The sequence below is a fragment of the Poecilia latipinna genome, unplaced genomic scaffold, assembly GCF_001443285.1.
Source record: "Poecilia latipinna isolate Pla-1442-1.1 unplaced genomic scaffold, P_latipinna-1.0 Scaffold138, whole genome shotgun sequence".
Lineage (NCBI taxonomy): Eukaryota > Metazoa > Chordata > Actinopteri > Cyprinodontiformes > Poeciliidae > Poecilia > Poecilia latipinna.
In genome coordinates this window covers 277,268-296,937 of record NW_015112754.1, presented here as the reverse complement: position 1 = coordinate 296,937, position 19,670 = coordinate 277,268, and the positions used below count along the sequence as shown (strand labels likewise).

Genomic DNA, 19,670 nt, shown 5'->3' with positions numbered 1-19,670 from the left:
TGGTAGCATCATTGGAACTATAATGTTCTCCAGCGTCCACCCAAATGGCTGAATATTTGAATTTTTGCATTTCAAACAGTCCTTTGTGATATTTGTTTTGCATGTACTAGGTCAGCGATGACAATACATTTGCTATGCATGTTCCTGTCCTAACCTAAATGTGATTTTTCACAGACTACTTTGTGTTGGTCGTTAACGTAAAACTCCAATGAAACACATTGAAGTTTGTGGCTGTAATGTGGCAAAATACAAGTAAATGTTTGAAATTTACAAAAATCTTTTCCACTTCTGAGAGTGCAGAGCCTTTCCCCACCTCCGCACACTCCACTGTGAGCCATTATGTTGCTAATAAGAGATGAACAAGGCAAAGTTCAGGCTCTTCGGGATATCTTGTGATTTCTAAGTACTAATGCCCACTATCTCAGCAGTGAGCGAGTGGTGGCAGGGTTTGTTACACTGAGAACACAAAATGCGTCAAAAACACAGTCGAACCGTTGTAATTTCATGCCGATCCTCGCTGCCAAAACTCTCCGCCAGCAGACAAATGGCAGTCAAGCGAGCCGTGACCTTTGCCTCACAGCTAGGTGGAAAAAAAAAGCAGGCATCCCAGGAGACTTTTAACAGAGAGAATAAGAAAGGTTGAATAGATGTTTGATGACTCATAAGCTCCGCAGAAAAGTGTTGGTATTAATATCTTTTGCAGGCTTTCAGCATCACAGATGAAGACACCGAGGCTGGGGAGAGCTTCACAGTGTCACAGCCGAGTGACATCTGTGTGTTTACATCCTGCGGGACTAGAGTTGGCTTTAAGGAGAGCGTTTGAAGTTTTAAAAGGATGGAGGTTCATACAGTTTTAGAAAATGAAAATATCACAGAGGTGTGTGTGATGTGATACAGAAAAAAAAGAGTGAAAAAAAATGTTTTCAGCTTACCAGAGGAGCCCAAATACCCTCGCTCCACTTCCTTTCTGGGTAGATGTCTGCTTCTTCCTCCTATGGGTTTTTTTTCTTCAGTCTGGTAAATTCAAGAGAATAAGAAATTTCACTATAACTTACATTCAGATTTTTTTATTATTATTATCAGGACTTCAAAGCAGCCAGAAAGGAAAAATCCAACCACTCTTAAAAAATGTCTCAGTAGGAAGTTTTGTACATCTACGTCTTTATACAACGGGCTTACTTCTCTCTATTTGGTTTTATTACAATCTGCAAGAAAAATCCCTTTCACATTGGGAATCTATTCAGCCCTTTGTCACATCAAGGGATCCTCCAACATGAAATCTTCCCTCATCAAAGGCTCTGCCTTTTTTTTTAAAGAACCCGTGTAAACTGCTGCTGTGGGTGTGTTGGGTCTTTAGAAATGCACTTAAAACACACCCGACTGTGAAAAGATTTGTAGGTGAAAAGAAAGCAAACACCCAAGCTGTGTAAACCCATGTGATTTTGGACTCTCAGACTCAAACAGTGCATAGTCCAAGCCGACAAAGGCCCACAGCTGGCAGACATCTCTCACTTCTGTTGTTCTCTTACATCACTGATCTCTTCTTTCTTCCACCTATTTGTCATCCTTTACTGCAGTCTTGAACCAGTCTTTTCTTTCTCTTAGACTCTTTTTTTCAATTCGAAACAGTGCTACTGTCTTAATTTTCCTCGTCTCCCCTCCTCACTCCTTCTCCCCATTGCTACCAACCCTCTGTACCGATTCTCTTCTCTCACTTGAGAAATCCCAAGAAAAAAAAAATAAAAATCATAGCAAAATCTAGACTTATTTCATGTGACTGAGGTCAAACTGTTGTGTTCACAGCCAAACAGACTTTAAAAAGAAACTGGAAGAAGAGTTAAAAGGAAATAAACAATATAAAAAAAATCTAAGAAGTGGCAACAATTTATCCATTAGTTAATATGAACGAACCTCTTATTATTACAATAATTCTTTTAAAAAACAAAGAAAATGTTGCATCCAAAACTCAGAATAACCAGAAAAACTAAAATGAAGTCTAATTTATGTTCAGGAGTTTCCTCACCTGCGTCTCGTCACTTTCGCCGCTCTGAGGTTAGGACTACATGCAGGGACATGAGTGTTCAGAGAGTGGAGTGCACTTTTAAGATCGCTGTAAAGATATGTTGGCGTGTCGGTAATTATTTTGTTTTTTCTTTTCCCATCACACACCTATATACGTCATTTCATAAAAAGTTATTGTGCAACAAATAGAGATTATTCAATGATGAGAATTTGGAATTGACAGAATTATACCATATGTTTTAAGTCTTTTGCGAAAGGATGCATACCCATAACATGTAATTCACCATTTCTCAATACAACCACATACCTTCACATATTTTATTGGTATTTTATGCAATAAATTAATAAAAGATAGCACACACTTTGACTCTAGAGGAAAAAAAACCTACATGCTTTTAAGTTTTTTTTTGTTTTTTTTTTGCAAATAAAACTGAAAAGTGTGAATTTGAATAGATCATTCCAAAGCTTGAACATACTATGAGATAAAACAGCTTATAGTTGTTGTTCTGCTTGAAGATCCAGTTATTTTTTAACAACCTCTAGAAGGTTTTCTGCTAGAGTAGTTTTGTATTTTACTCCATTTGTCTTTCCATTTGTTCTGACCAGCTTTGCAGATGAAGAATAAAAGTCCACACAGCATAACGCTGCCACCCTTGTGTTTAAAAGTGTGTTCTGGGTGATTTAGTAGAGTGGTGGAGACTACAGCAGTCAATTTTGCTCTTGTCTGCCAGATGTTTGTTTTTGACTTTGAAGTGGATTTATGGCTTTCTTCTAAGAATTGAACAGTTGTGGTGGATTTTATCAAGCATATCAAAGTGATGTAGGGGGCAATTACAATGTTTTTAACTTATTTGTGGAAAAAAAGTAAAAAAAAAAAAAAGAAGTAAAAAAAATATATATATATATTTTCCTTTGACTTGGTGAATCTTATAAAATTCAGAAACAGCACACTGCTGTGGCGAAGTTATTTTTGGTTGACAAAAAGTTCGAACTTTCAGTGGCGTATGAATACTTTTGGAAAGCGCTGCAAATGTCGAGCCAGTTATCAAAAGACTTGTGAGCACGAAGTTATAAAAAGCATTGCATCATCTCTTTGATCTCCTTCTGTCACGTCTCGCCCACATTGTCATGCTTTTATCTGTCCTCTCCGTTTGCTTCATTCCAGCTTCCTGCACAGTCGACTGTGGGAGATTTGTCCTGACCTACCGAGACACCACAGCAAACAAAACCAAACAACAAGAGCAGTTCATAAAATACATTTCCTTTCAAAACAATCTGGAGAAATTTTTTATTGTGTTGCTATTTGCTATGCCCAATCCTCTAGCATCTTTTCCTTACAGTATTTCATGGTGAACGCAGACATGCTCCAAGAGATTGACTGGTAAAAATGATTGAAGAACCCAATCCAATTTAATTCTAGAAAAAGAAAAAGCTTATCGACTTCAGTCTGCCGCTCAAAATAAGAGTCTGGGGGCCCAACAGAGAGAGAACCGGCGTTTCCACATGGTTTAATACAAACACTGCTTTCTGTGCTGTCACACAGGTGCTATTATCAGCTGCAGGTTTGCAGGTTTCCTTTTGCTTCAGTTCGCTGCACGTCCAAAACTTATCAGGAGATTTTTTTTTTTTTTCCCATTTTCCATTCCCAAAAACCTTCCATTATTTATTTCAACCAGCTGTGCAATTCCCTGACTTCAAGAGCTTAGGTGTAGTTAATACATTTCTGCTTACAAAAAAACAACAAATATAAACTTGGATTTAAGAGGTTTCTGACCCAGATTTTAAAAACACTGACATAGATGCTTTTCTCCTCAAATATCCCCTTTTATTACTGCTGACACCATTGCTGACTTCGTAGCAGTAGAAGTACAGACGCACGCCACGGTGTTCTTGTACCGAACCTAATTGATCATCCGTTCTTCTCCTATTGATTCGCTGGATCGTTGTGAAAGGCTTACTGCTGCTGAAGCCTCCAAATAAGACGCACAGCAATGAAATGACCTTTCTACATCCTGTTGGAGCGATCCAAATCCTGATCCCATCAAAAGCAGCCTCGCCCCACGACGTCGGGCCCGCCGTCCCACTGCCCCACCTCTGCCCTCGGACCCCACAGAGCCGGGCAGAGTTCAGTCCAGATCTGCTGCCATGGAGATAAGAAGGAGGCGATGTGGTAGTGGGACTGAAAATAGCCAGACCGTGTGCTGACAGAGGCTAGACGACAAAACACCTCGCAGCAAGAGACACATAGGATTCCTCAGTACCTCTGAGATCACTCTCATGCCGTGAGTAATGCCAGAATTAACAGGCTGAGAGTAAAAACACATCTCAGTCCAGTTAATAGAAAGATCAACACAAACTGAATGACTGGTGCCGATTGGATACTCGTTTTCGATATTTTGATGTCGCTTCAACAATCCCAAAATCACAGCTAGATCAGATTGGTAATCCATTTATGAATTTGGGATTTGTTTGGGATGCGTAGATAAATTGGGCTTAAAGATGCCCTGATCAAAAATAAATAAAGAACAGATTAGAAATAATAGTCATTTTTGAAAGACATTAAAATTTGTTTGATGTTCTGAAACAGTGCGGTGTGAGAAGCAGAAATACGTAAGTGCAATGCCACTTGGCATGCTTTGCAAAACAGCCAATTAAGGAGCGCCATTTATCTTCCTTGGCGCTGATTGGCTGCATCCCCAGGAGTGGAGATTAGGATTGTAGATTATTTACGGTAGTGCCAAGACAGTTTCCATTGTGTATGGTTGCATATTTGGTATTTAATTGTTAAAATAAGCAGTTATAAGCGTTCTTAGAGGGAGGATGTCAGTATTTAAAAACTTTAGTTATTCCCTACCCCTGTTAAACACCAGGGGTCCACTCTACCATCAAAGCACTTTATCACTTCTTTGAAAATTGTTCAAACCTTCATTCTGAAGAGTTTTTATTTATTTTTTGCAGTATCTTCTGTCGAAGATACCATAGTTTCTATGTATAACAGAGATGGTTCTTTATAACTTCAGACTCTCCATTGTAGCTGGGGGAAAGTATGGTCACACTGTCATCATTTCAAAGGATGAAAAGCTTTAAAATCAGCACTTTTTAAAATCCCTGTAGACCTGATACTGGGAGCCACTCAACATCTAAAGTCAACAAGTGTTTCAGTCATGACTCACTGCAGATGACGCCATGTGGTTTGTTCTGTAACGATGTTTGGTTTCTTCGCATTTTTCAAGTCAAAACCAAAAACATTTACATATGCAAACTGGACGGATGGACGGATGGATGGATCCAACTTCCTTACAAACTATAGTATTTTTTTATTCCTATTCTTGCCCAGATGGAGAAAACACCTAAGTCAAGTTCTACACATTTCTCTTTCAAAGCTGTGCTGTTTGTGTGTGTGTTTATGTGTGTGTGTGTGTAAGTCAGATAAGTGAAGGGGGTTCAACAGCAGCCATATCAGCAGACTGTGTGTTTAAATTTAGTCTTGGCTAATGAGAGGCAGAGTGTGGACACAGAAGAAGCATCATTAATGCCAAAAATGAGTGAAATAATTAGAATGGGAACACTCTTTCTTCCACAGCGAGGACTTCAGAAGAGCCGACGGTTCTGCTTGGCATTAGATGTACAATGAGAAGAGAATAATCAGGATGAGAATAAAGACGGACATCCTCAACGGCTCATTATCGCCTTCTGTTTTCAATCTAGAAATTATCTAGAAAATCAACTACTACAATGCTTACTGCCTTGAAGTTTAGTCTTAAATTTTACAGGTTTTATCTACAATAAAAATGAAACATCTTTAAGATTAGACCCTGTTAGCACCTTTTAATATAAACATCTGGACATTTTTCTTCTAAAACCAGTGCGTACCAACTAACCATCTTACTACTTCATGCAAGATGAAGCTACTTTTGTACGCCGCCTGCAGATCCTACGGAGCATCAACACTTCTACTTTTTACATAACAGCGACCGCTTGACCTTTGAGTAACAAACAGGAAACCTCACCTTTATGTCTGTATCTGTCAGTCGGGTCAGATCCTGTCAGCTTGTGCGTTTGCTGCATGAGAGGGAAGTTCGTCGCTCATAATCCCAGCGGTGGTGTATTCCTCGATGTATCTGCTGTGACTGAGTGACAGTAGAGTGAGGAGCTGTTTCCCCTCACAAAATCAGCCTCCACTAACACACCCACCGGCCCTCCTCCTCCCCCTCCTCCCCCAACCTACCAAGCCCACCCCTCCCCTCTCACGCTGGGATTAAAACAACCTTTTGTCTATCCACAATACAGGTTAAACATTTCCTGCTATCGAATGAATCAGCTACCCGAATCCACAAAGTTACCAGGTTGGGTTTGGAGGCGTGTTTTGTGCGGGAGCGTCAGACTTCTTTTCTTTCCTTGTTTTTAAAGAAAGTTATTTGTTTTGGATCAGAGACAAACGTCAAGGAGAACAAGGGGATGGCAGAGCGTAACATTGGGCAATATGAATTTGGCAGAAGATTAAAGCCGACCTGACACTTTAATTTCATGTTAAGTCAAACGCCACATAGTGCAAAAAGGAAAACAACTGTCAGCTGTGCCGATTGTGCTTGAGTCAATGAAGCCTCCTCAATGTTCAGTAGAGGGTGGAGGTGGAGGAGAAATGGAGCAGCAACTTAAATTAAAAAAGAGAAAGAAAAAAAAAGCCTCGAGGCACATCCTAAAGACTTCCTTTCCCATACAGTTACAAGCCACAGAAAGTGCTCACCTACGCCCGACAGATGTCCCCATGCAATCTAATCTAGTTGACTCTGTGAGGGGAAGCTTATTTATTGCCGACTCCTCACCAGCATTATTGTGGCCCATTTTAAAAGAATGGACGTGAAAAGTCTTTTGACGTCCGTTAGCTATGGTTGCGGAGGGCGACAATGGTTTGAGAGAAAAGCTTTTCTCTGCACCCAGCCTTAAATAGCACTGCTCTCAAGACAAAAGCAAAGAAAATGTAACATTATCTGCATCAAAGAGCAATGTCCATCCCACTGAACAGTCACTTTAGAGCCCTTTGTCCAAAAACCCTTTGCACCACATCTTTAGACTCGTTGTAACTGCATTCAACACTTCTATTCCCGACATGTAACTAAAGAGTTTTAAAGTAATTTTGTTCCCACTACAATCCTGCATTAAGTTTACAACTTAAGTAATAACTTACAACCTAGAAGAAAAAAAAAAACACAGGAAACTCAGCTAAACATGGAACTAATGAGTCCTGCTTTTGGTTGGTTTAACACTTGGAAGTGTTTAAACGGGTCACAAAAAAAAAGAAAAGAAAGAGGAAATCCTACAGAATAAAATAAGTCTTGTGTTGCAGCTGAATTTTTAAAAAAAATCTTCATAACCCAATAAATCATGTCACGAAACCCTTACCAGGTTGTTACTCTAGCAAAGAGCCAGATCCACAGGATTTGCAATCAATGGACCAATGAGGATCTGGTGCAGATATTTACACACACACACATCTATTTCTCTCTCTTGATCTGACATTAAGTCAGATTAAAACGTCCTTGTCAGTTAAGATTAATAAAAGCTTTTCTATTTTCAAAATACTAGAACAGAGCATTATTTTACATAAACCTTTCAACATTCAACACTTCATAAAACACCCCAAAACTCTGACTTTGTCCTTAAGCAAACTTGTATCTAACTTAGCACTATCCTTTAGGTATATTTGGAAAGCCAATAAGTGCTCAAATTTTACTTCCTAATTGATGTTGCTTTACTTTCACAATGCGATACACCACTTTCCGGTTGACGGAGTTTTTTTTGTGAAGTACACCAGTCCCTCTTGCAGCAAAACAAATTGAAATGTAGCCATGGGTTTTATGGCCATCTACTTAAATTTTAATTTCACATGATTGCAATTATAATGAGGGTCTTGCAAATTGTAATCTAGCTCTCTATGTTGCTGTGAAGCCATGGTTTCTTCCTGCTGAGTGACCTTTCTGTCCATGTTGGCTTAGGATTCATTTCACTGTGGATATTAACACTATTCAGCTCTAACTTCTTCTCTGGCTGGCCTTAATGTTCCTCCCAAAACCTTTTTCACAGTAAGTAATGATGTCATAATGCAAGACAGAGAACATAGCATCGTTATTTTTCTTGTAATATAAAGGGATCTTATTATAGAGTCCATCTCATTAAAATTCTAAGATATTTACAATTTTCTATTTGGTGCAGCTTTCATGTTTAAGCCGATGATTAAAAAGTGCAAACTTTTGTAAATTTGTAAAGATCATAATTGAATAACATGCTGCTACAAAGATATTGTGTTAACTGGTTTATTCTAAGGTAACACATTAACATATTTCTATGTTTGATGTTGTGGACATTATTGCCTATACTGTTCAAGAGTCCAAAAAGAGAAAAATGTGTGAGTATAACTTATCATAAAAAAAAACAGTTAATGAGTGCTTAAAGTTTTCTCCCGTTATTTGCATGATTTTTATACATTTTTGCGCTTCTGAACTGATGTAATAATCTTGAGGTGCATCTGCAATGAGCATCCCCGCTGTTTCCACTGGGTGCGAATTTAAAACCTGACATTTTAAAAAACCAAGATGTTCAAATGTGATTTGAATCTCACAAGACGCTTATTGTTGCACTGCACTCGTTTCGCTTCCACCTACTTGCAGCCTGCACACACTGTCAGAGCTCTCTGATGCTGGGGTTTTACTTTTAATTTCCTAATGAACCGCTTGTAGCCTTTTATATGTAAACAACTCAGCATGTAAACATTTCTCGGCTCTGACGTCGCCGCGTGAAATGCCATTAATTTATAAAATGTAAATAAAGGCATTCATAGGAGCAGACACTTTTCACAGATGATGGATAGTGCCAAAGTGTATGGATTATTGTATGAAACGGGAGAAAGGGACATATTTCTCCGAGCGAGGGGCGTGATTGACCAAGTCTAATGGGCATTATTTCTGCACACTGACTCTGTAGAGCAGAGACACTGGGTGATCCCCGCCGGCCCATTGCTCCTTTAGGCAGCACACTGAGATAGGAGCGCAGCCCTTCTTGCTCTTTGTCATCACACCAATAGATTAACAATATTTCAATGGCTACTTTTACTGGAGCAAAGTTCGTGCTGCAGTAAACCTATGCAGTCCCAACCAGAGTATGTGTTTGTGCGTATGTGTACGTGGGTGTCCATAGTGAGGGCTTCTTTTGAATTTCCTTGTCAGAAATGTGAATGGGGAAGAAATATGATTGGCTCGGGGGTGAGAACAAGGGTCCGAGTTCACAAGGCTATCAAGGAGGGGCAGAGGGACACTTGTGAACTACTTCACTCTTCTCAGCGTCAGAATGAGAAGAGAAGCACGGGTGATTTGGTTCCCTAATGTTTGCTCCTACTAGTAATCCTCAACACTTGTCGGTTTGAACCCATCATACAATAAGGTGCTCCGTTGTGTTTTCAGGTCACGTCGAGGAGACAAATGTTTAGATGCTCTCCTGTATGAACTAATAAAGCATGACAATGACATGATAGGAATAGAAAGCACTGTCCTCAGGCAATTGCTTTTCATTGTCCTCATCCATGTCTGTATCAATTTAGGTCCTGCTAACTCTAGATTAACAAGTAACGAAGTAAAGAGAAGGAAGGGGCTGGGGCTGCCGAGGTGACTGGTAATTTATTAGAGGAGCAGTGTGTCCAGGTCTGGTCAGAAGTTTGCGTACACTCATCATGATAATCAGAATTATTCTCAACCTTTGGAACTGTTTTGTTTATTTATTTTTTTTGTCAGGATATTATTAACAACTCCAGTATTTGTTTTTGCTATGAATACGTTTCTGGCATAACTCTGACATTTGACTATTCCTGTAGTTTATTAAAACTGTTTCCAGACAGGTGGCCAGACTTTAAACATAATTTAGACATTTTCTCCAGGGTTGGGAAATTCCATATCTAATCTTGGATAATTATCCTGAGATGATGAAGAATTTGAAAGAAGTCGAGTGGTAAAAATGCAAGATATTATCGCCATGCTAAACAGTTGCCTTGATGTTCTTAGGTTTTAAAGCTTCACCTTGACTTTTTGGGAAAAAAAAATTTCACTGCTGGCAAACAACTCAGTTGTTGTTTAGCTTGAAAGTGAAATATTTCCGCAGAAGGGTTTTGCAGATTGGATATTTCAAAAGGATGATGATCTCAAAGACACATCAAAACTAGTTCTGGAAGAACTACATTAGGCACATTAGGCCTGAATGCAACTTTACCCATACCTTGATCGCATTATTCCTATTAAAAATTGATTAAATTAAAAGTCCAGTCCTTGCCAGGAAACCTACAATTTCTGACAAGCGTGGTCAATTGTCCAATTGACCACTTAAGCCAGCATCTTGTTGATGCCTATTAAACATATCTGACTTCTATGCAGCTTACTAAAACACATGAAACTAAGTATGAGTAGAGCAGTATGTGAATATTTGAGCCTATCTGTGTAACTATAAATCCATTTGGTTTGAATAAAATCCACAACACATTCATACTTACGCACCCAATTTGTGTTTTAGCTCTGATTTGGAAGAAAAATCTTTTTAAATGCATAATTCAATGTAAACTTCTGACCAATACTCCAGCTAAAAGAACTAGAAAAATATATATATATAAATTTTGTTTTAAGCCGGCCAATCACGCAACCAGAACTGAAAACAAAGTGGTTGGGTTAGTTAGAGAATTTACATGAATTACACGAAGACCCCCAGCGAGACGGCCGTGACCTCTCCCCAGCTTTTTGAAACTAAACAACACCCTGGTCCCGCCCATTGACACGCACACACCCCTACACAGTGACACACTGTTGGCGGAGAGCGGTGCTACTGGTTTCCATGGCGCCATGAGGCTCACTGACAGGACTGAAGTGTTAACACGGAGGAACACAAGACAGACGGAGAGAGAGGGGGTGCCATAGAGAGAGCAGTAAAAAAAAAACAAGGCAAGTGTGGTATAGAAGAGATTTACCACACGCAGTCAGCAGACCATCCCCGAGGTTAAGGACCGGTGGATATCGTATTTCTTTTTTGACTTAAAGAGCCTCACAGACACAATCCAAAACACACACAACACTTCAAGAAGCAGGAAGTCAGAGCAGCGGCAAGCACTTCTTTTAATCTGCTATGTATATTTACACCTTGCAAAGTCTTTATAATGTGAAAATATATCACAGAAATGTGTTTTATTTTAAAACTGGGTTGTCCATCTGCAGGTTTTATACAAGCCATGTCATCAATAGTCAACTGATGAGTTCAGTAAATATGCCAACCCTAAAATTCAGTGCAAAACGAATCAGATGATTACAGGGATTTCTAAAAATCAAACATACATTTACAAAAAATACTATTAAAAATAAGTTTTAATAAGATGCTGCATCAAAAACAGCTTTGAAACCCTTTTACTCTCCCAGATATATGTGTTTAACTGAAAAAAAGATTAAGTCGTTATAATAGAGAGAAATGATATTATATATCATAATTATATATTTTTTCTTTTCTTTTATCAATTTAAAAACATAAATTCAAGAACATAAAAATCTCTTTCAAAATTGTCCAGTGCAAAAGAATGTGCAGGTGAAAACATGTGTCAACAATCAAGTGACTTAATAATAAATACACATAAATTATATAATCAGCTTTTTCTTTCAAATAATTCTGAAACATATCAGATATTTCCATCTACAGGTCACTGAGATGTCCTTTCAAATTGTTGAAGAAAACTATAACTTTAAATTTCATCTCACTCTTTCAAACAGTTCAGATCAAGATCAGGGATCTTAATGCCTTTTTTCCAAAGACTAAAACCGGCAGAATGTTTTATCATTAGAAGACGATATAAAGCAACATGACTGTAAAGTTAAAACTACTTTTATAAACCAAAATCTGCTGGGGATATGAATAATTTTGATCTGGACAGCTATACTCTGTCCAACCTTTCTGTTATCTGCTCAAATCTGTCTCTCTCTTTTACAGCCTGAATAAACCATCCTGATATGTTGTACAAAATATTCTTTTTAGTAACCATCTCACATATTTACTATCTCTGATTTTGTCTAATTCCACCTCACTGACGATGGAAATAGCTAACTTTAAATGTTCTTTACTCAGCAACGACATTCAGATTGAAAAGTGTTTTCAATGCTTGGTGAATTCACTGATCAGAGGCTATTTACATGCATATCTGCTGATCAACATGCTCGTTTCAACCAGTCTGCCTTCTTTTATGCATGTATTTTTGTTCTTAATGTGATTCTAGATGTTTTTTATCAACATCTTTATTACTGCTAAGAAATAAAAAGATAATACTTTTTTCTCAATAGGCAATCACAATGTTATTATGACCGGCAATTATGTTGGTTTATAGATTTAATTCCAGAAACCTTTGCTTTATGGGTTTTATACTCCATTCTTATTTTATTTGCTCCACAACCTCCCTGAGGATATTCAGATATTATGTCGATATTTCCAGAGTGAGTCTTTCCATCCGAGATAAACTCACTAAACAGTTTTGTTCTTCATGACTAGTCTAATCATGAAGCCAAGAGACTTTAAAGTGCTATTGTTGAACTTTTTATGCGTCTTTTTATGAAAGTCCAGCTCCTCTTACGTATTGCTAACTAGCCAGCGACTCTGACTGGCCTGCCAGAAGATGCCAAAACATACACAGCAATATGGCAGCCATTCATGTGCTAATGAAGCAGGAGAGGAAGCACTGCAGCCTGCTTTGACACAGAGTCTGGAAGGGGCTCGCCTCCAACTGCAGAGCACACCAGCTGACGACACGAGGGGAAGTGGAAGATTTCCAGGAGCACTCCACGGCAAAAGGAGGGAGAGCTCCGCTGAGCAGGTTTCTTCCTCTTATACGGCCCATACTGTCACCCATAAGAAGATCTTCTCCGGCCCAGTGAGCATCGAGCGTCCGCGGGTGATAACAAACACACACTGTTCTTCCACGCACTCGTTCTCCCTGTATGTGGATGTGCTCTTATCCCTATGTCCATATGCATCCACAGACGGCGTAGGCATGTGTGCGCCGCCTATGCCTCCCCACCAGGACCAATTTCCATCCGCCGTCTGTGTGAGGGAGCAAGATCGATGCTGCACGGGGCGCGCCATCCAGGCTGTTCATTACTGCTGGAAACGCTTTGGCCATAAGCAAAAACAACCCGGCCTGCTGATGCATAACGCACCAGCTAGAGCTGGGCGGGTGAATGGTAGCTTTGCTTTACGCAGCTCTTCAGCATTAAGCCGTCACTTCCCAAGCAGCGGCATGAAGAGCAGAACTCGCCGCTGAAGTATTGTTTGAGATTTAAATTTCATTAGTTCTCATTAGTTTCATTAGCCTGCCCCAACAACAGCTGAGGCAGCTGGGTGTCACCAGCAGCTATCTTTGATGTGCATGTTTGTGGCAGCAGGAGGGCAATGAGATATTTCTTCTTCTATACTTCTTCTCATCTTCATCCTCACCCATGCTGTGAGGCTGACTACCAAACCACCTGTCTCCTCAAACCACCCTCTACAGAACAAGCGAGCAGGTCACCATGCAGCCCCCCATGCTGTCATGTTACATCCACAAACCCTGACATTTCCATTACTAGTTGTAATGATAGTCGTAAGAGGTAGGTCAACACAAATCAGATCATAATTACGTTTCTAATTCTCACCTGGTTCTTGTTTCCAGCAAATTTCCTGCTTTAAGGTCAGAACTACAAGTATGAAGCTCAGGAAGTTTGTTTGGATCCATTTCTATGATTGATGTAAAAGTGCATGGAAGACATGTATGACATGCCATGTTTGAGAGAGCAACATCTCTCTCTCTCTCTCTCTCTCTCTCTCATGTCGTTTTTCATAAGGGAGAGTTTTAAGGTAAGGTTTATTTCCAAAGGTGAAACTTCAGGGACTAAAGAGTCGGTTTGGAAAAATCTGGGTAAATATTATCAACTTCTCAATGTGTCATGTTGCAACCTGAGGGTTTAACATCATGAAACACAAAGCAGAAGGAAAACAACAGGGAAATGTTCAGAGGATGTGAATGCTTCTGAACAGCACTGTAAATGAGATTAAAAATTTAAAGAGAGATTCACTGGTATTTATTTGATGCAAACATGTTTGATACACCACAGAATGAAAGGCTCATAAAAGCCTTTTTATACTATTATATGGGATGTTAGGGGATTCCTAACATCAAAGCAACCATATAGGAGAAAAGTGACATAAATATTTATCTTAGGACATATGTGCATCTCGTACATTGAGTGCTTAGGCCTTCTGACTTTATATTGCATTGGCCGCCTCCAGTGAATGGACACAGAAAGTTAACCACAGAAAGGTTTCTAAACTCTGACTAAAAGCTTTGAACAAGCACACACCTGTTCAAATAAAAAAAAAAAACAGATGGCAAAGAAAAGGCCAAGTGAAAAACATCAAACTATCTGCCTTGCAGCAAATACTTCGACTGTTTTTTGATGAACACAAAGGAGAAATAAGCACATTCTTAGTCAGTCCAAAAAACTCAGTGTGATCCTTTGCTTCCTGCTTTCTTTCAAAAGAAAATCCACACTGTGCTTAGTAACTCAATAGAAATAGAAAAGAGACAAAAAGCAAATAACTTCCACGCGCTCTGCTAAATACACATATTGCTAAAAATAAACAAATCTGATCCAAGCTGCAGATGGCGAGCTGTGAGTGACGGTATGTTACGGTGCTCTGCGGTACGGGAGAGAGCATGAATCAGCCTGTTCGAGGCAGACTAACGCATAAACACGCACACACACGCACACTTCATGTAGCGGCAGGTGAGGAAAATAAATGCAGGGAGGCTGATAAATCACAAATGTAGAGAGAAGAAAAGCAAATGAAAGTTAGAAGGACAGTGAAAAAGTGAAGGTAATGACAAGATGTATGTGACGGCATGCATGTCTAAGGAAGGACATTTATATGGGAAGCTGTATGTCTGTTTGTCATTAGGTCACGATGCATGAATTCCTTGCTGTTAGTGTGTGTATGTGTGTGTGTTTAGAGTGAAATGAATGAGTCACACCAACAAATAAAGCTAGGTAAACACTGAAATGAAATCACCTCTGAAACAGCTTGACTTTATTTCATTTTGCGGAGTTCCTTGTAAATGACTCAGCTGTTCAAATTGTTTCATCTCCATCAAAAATGAATAAAAATTTTTTAGACTAAAAGGCCTAACCTGCTGGAGACTCGACTGGAAAGCAGGCAGGTAAACCAGCAGGAACCAGAGAAAGTTTCCAACGGCCTTCAGCTTATTGTTAAAATTCAATCTAACATTATCACACCCATATATTAAGCTTAGTGTCGGTTCCCATCAGTTACTGTTTTTCACAAGCAGATATTGCAAGATAAGTAGTTTTCACTGTATCTGTTTTATTACTCACTTAATGTGAATCCTCAATTAGGATGTACGGCAAACCTCACATATATCAGAAGGATATTATCTTAAATTTATGCTGTCATGGATTATCATCAAATAATCTTCACACGTCAGGTCAAAATTAAATATATTCATATATATGTTGTAAGTTGGACTGGTCTGTAAGTATACATATAATGTGCTTTAATACACTTTGGAATCAAAAATACCTCTATAAAACAATCTGGAGAACAATTTCATTTTAAAGTCACTATTTTACTTTACATTTATTTATATTTATTAACTGAAATTATTGTAAATTATACTATATAAATAGTATTGCATACAGAAAACAGAAATAGAAATTGGAGAGATCAATGAACATCTAACATCAGTCTTGACCAACAAAATCAGGGCATCTTATACGAAATGCACCAGAACAAAACACTAAAACAAATACACGTCTACAGGTAAAATAGGAGATTGTGTTCTCCAAAAGTATCACAGTAAACATTAGTCTGTTACGTTTGCCCAGTGTTTGCTTCACACAGTTCTTCCTCCCTCTTGGCATTCCTGTGTCCTTCTCCCTTTCTTCTTCACCTGTTTCCCCTTTGCCCCTCTTCTCTCCTTTCCTTCAAGGAGCCCCTGCTCCATGGTGCAGGTGACAGCTCAGACACAATGAGATGATATCACTGGCCAAACCCCAGCAGCTTGTCTGCGTGCTGCACAACAACAGACGACTGCAGTCTGACTCAGGCACGCTACTTGGAGAAACAGTAGAAAGGGTGAGAAAAAAGAAGGGGAGAAGGAGGTGGGAGGAGGAGGAGAGAAGACCAACATGCACCATAGTCAGACTGATGGAAAAAAGAAAGGTGAAAGATGTGGTATGGTCATTACGTCTGTAAAGAAGGTATTCAGAGATAGTCGGTGTGGCTGTGTGTGTGTGGGTTGGACTGCAAACTGGGCTTCCTTTTAATTACACTATTCCTCCCTCTTTCTCTTCCTCCTCCTCCACTGTGTGTCATGCAGACACACACACAACAAACAGTACAAGCCACACCTGCCATGAGGAAGATTAGATTTACACAGCATCAATAATTCACCCTCCCTGAACGCAGAAAACACACAGAGAGTCTGGGTTTGTCCAGAATGGCCAAAAAAAAAAAAAACTGCAGAAGCCCATAATGATGCTGAAACAAGCAGAAAGTTCTTTCATTGACCGATCACTGGCCAAACTAAGCAAACAAACTAGTTTAAGCTGTGCAAACACAAACAAGAAGAAGGCTTCTGGCAGTTTACTATTTTTAGAAACACCTGACTTAAAAAAAAAAAAAAACATTTCTTGGCATCCAATTCCCAAACCTCTCACTGCTCAGTGGGAACGAACACTGACGAAGGCAAGCTTTTATCTCAACAACTGCATTATGTGTGAGCCAAAATTTTCACCGTGTAGCAGCCAAACGCAGGATGCAAATGCGCTTCTGGTGTTGTTTTAAGCTGTTGTTGTGTTGTTGTTTTCCACAGTCAGCTAATAATTATTCCTCAGCTGCGTGATTTATTGCAGCCAGATGCCATTACTAAGGAATCCATCATGCTTGTGCTTTCTGACTTTAAGCTGTGCAAAACTATTGTTTTGTATATTGTTTTGCTAGTTTTAGCCCCAAGCAGATCGTAGAGGTTCGGTGAAATGCATCGAAGTAAAATACTCCCAATTACAAATAAATGTTACTTCTTCAACTTTTGAGACTGATGAGGCTTTACTAGGATTTACATTACAGCTCGAAGTAAATATGCAGTTTTTAAAGTTACTGTTTCAAATGGATGTAATGTATTTGTAAAACAGATTGAAAATAAATACAGACTCAGCCATAGAAATGTTGATCTGTGGTAGAATAACAGCGTAATGATATGCCGAGTATTTTTAACTCCATGTTAAAGTTGTAAATAAAGCAGGCACAGTGCCATTTATAAACAATGTGGGATTTTTTTTTCCACTGAGAGAATAAATATTCATAAAAGATATTTATGGCTGCGCTAAATCGTCTGAAGTAACACGGGGAACTCACAGGTTCACTGCAAGGTCAGACTTTGTGATTGTCAGAGAAATTGCAAAAAATACCCTGGAGACACCGCCTAGATGGATATTAGGTATTGGTTACTATGTTGGATTTTTTTCAAGCAGCCGTGGTTTATTTATTTATTTTTTTAAATTACCTGAACATATTTCATCTCACAAACTGGAAAAGGGAGAACAGACTTTCAAAGTTGCATTTGAACAACTATTTTGGTGAATGAAAAAAACCAAACCCATCATGCAAGCAGGTGGAGGGTTGTGATGTTTTCTTGTTCAGCATGCACATCTTACATCTTTACAGTTAAATTGCTTGTTAATCCACCAAACACATGGCAGCATCTCAGTGTATTTAGGCATTAATGTGTCTTTAAATGTTGCTTGGCCTTGAATTTTCTCATACTTACAACTCTCACAGAAAACAGTCCAAACAGGAAATTTTCCAGTGGTCATCAGCTTTGTGGGTGAATTTTTTTGTTAATGTCAGAGGTCAGAGGTCAGAGGAGAAGCAGCAGATTGGCTTTAGACAATAAAAAAGCAACAATTACTCAAATAGCTAATTGTTACAACCAAATTGTGGTAAACCATCTCTGTACAGCAGATGGGCTACAGCAGCAGATGACCTGCTCCTAGCAAATTCAGCTGGGAACAGGAAACTGAGGCTAGGATCAAATGATAGTGTCTGAATTTTGGTGAAAAGGAACAAAATCATCCTGTCTTGTGATTCAAACTGATTGTGATAAAGTTGTTTTTTTTTCCAAACTTTCAGTGTCTTAGTAACTGATCTTTGTTTAATATTTACATCCTACTTCGTGTAGGTTTCAGACCATGTCCATCCCTTTATAACCCCAGTTTACCCACAGGCACATTAACAATGGAGCAAATGGAACAACTGGTGCCCCATTTTAGCTTTGACTCAAAAGATAAATCCTGTGACCTGAATAATTAACTTTATAAAGTTTTAGTTACTTTGGTTTAAAAGAAAAAAAGAAACAAAACAACTTAAACATAGATGTGAGATTTAATTGGTACATTTTAGACCCACCTTCCTTCATTTCTGAGAGTTCAGTCCACCTCACCCCTATGAACATTATTTGTTAGCAAAAATAGCATAATCACAACGTTGACTCAGTTAGTTATTTTTGAGCAGAGGTACATAAATGGATGTAAATCAGCTTATTATGTGTGCCGCATCTCATTCACTCACCATTAGTATATGGTCTTTATATAATACCAGATGGTTTGTTGCAAAGAACCATCTGGAAGCAGCTCAGTGTAAAACCTTTTTTGAAAAAGGTTACTGTTCTCTAAAAATACTTGATAAAAAAAAGAAGAAGGCATCTGTCTAACTTAGTGAGGCTTAATCAAATCAATGAAATAAGCAGAACAGAATGGAAATGGTGCATGCGGCGACAGAGAGCTTTATAATTTATCATCGCAGCAAATTCAAGCCCAAAGCTTCCAGAAAGGAAGATGTTGTTTGAATATTTTGAAGCCTGGAGGGTGACTTCTTTTCAGTCTCATAAGAGATTAGCTTCGCAAAGTAAGCTTAGCTGACCACATAGTGAGAGCAATGTATTTAACCAAGCAAGATTCTTTAATATGAAACTACCTGAGCAAGTATTTCAAGATGTAGTGCTTGTAAACACTTAACTGTGAATCAAATAGCCCCGTTTATTGGAATGCACCTTTAATGGATTCACATGCCCAGTATATGTTCAGCCTCTGGTGTTATAAGGTATACAGTCAAAAGCTTATGTATCGATCAAAGGACTCCATTAGCCTTTAGATCTGTGTTTTTATTGGAGACATGTTAAGAATCTAGCTTTAAGATGTTTTGAGAAGACAAATCTTTGCACTGACAGCAGGTCAACTCATGATAATTGCACTTATAGTGGATACTCGCTTTTGACTGCGTAAACAAGAATGTAAGTTTGGAGGATACAATCAAGAAACCCTGGCAATCTTTTAAAAGACTGGAGTTTGGTATCTTCTTGGATCGAGTCATTTCTCCACTTGGATGCCAAGCACAGAAGGGGGGCTGGAATTTTAAGGAGAGAGTAACAATTGGGCTTTTCTTTCGTCAGAACTGCATAATTATTGAGGTTAATTCAACTCGGAGCTTGTGCACTATTGTCTTTGAATATAGCTGCCACCGTTTAAATGAAT

The 19,670-nt window shown here is 38.9% G+C and overlaps 1 protein-coding gene across 13 annotated transcripts in view; it reads right to left on the bottom strand.

Moving 5' to 3' along the window:
• LOC106945305 (neuronal cell adhesion molecule-like) overlaps positions 1–19,670 on the bottom strand; it is a 98,371-nt gene that overhangs the window by 58,990 nt on the left and 19,711 nt on the right. For 12 of the 13 annotated variants that reach the window (XM_015028890.1, XM_015028899.1, XM_015028898.1 and 9 more), the window contains exon 2: positions 933–1,014. The gene's annotated coding sequence lies outside the window, so the exon portion shown is untranslated. Of the gene's footprint in view, positions 1–932; positions 1,015–6,032; positions 6,172–19,670 lie in introns of those variants that run through there. The other variant, XM_015028891.1, reaches the window with a different exon arrangement.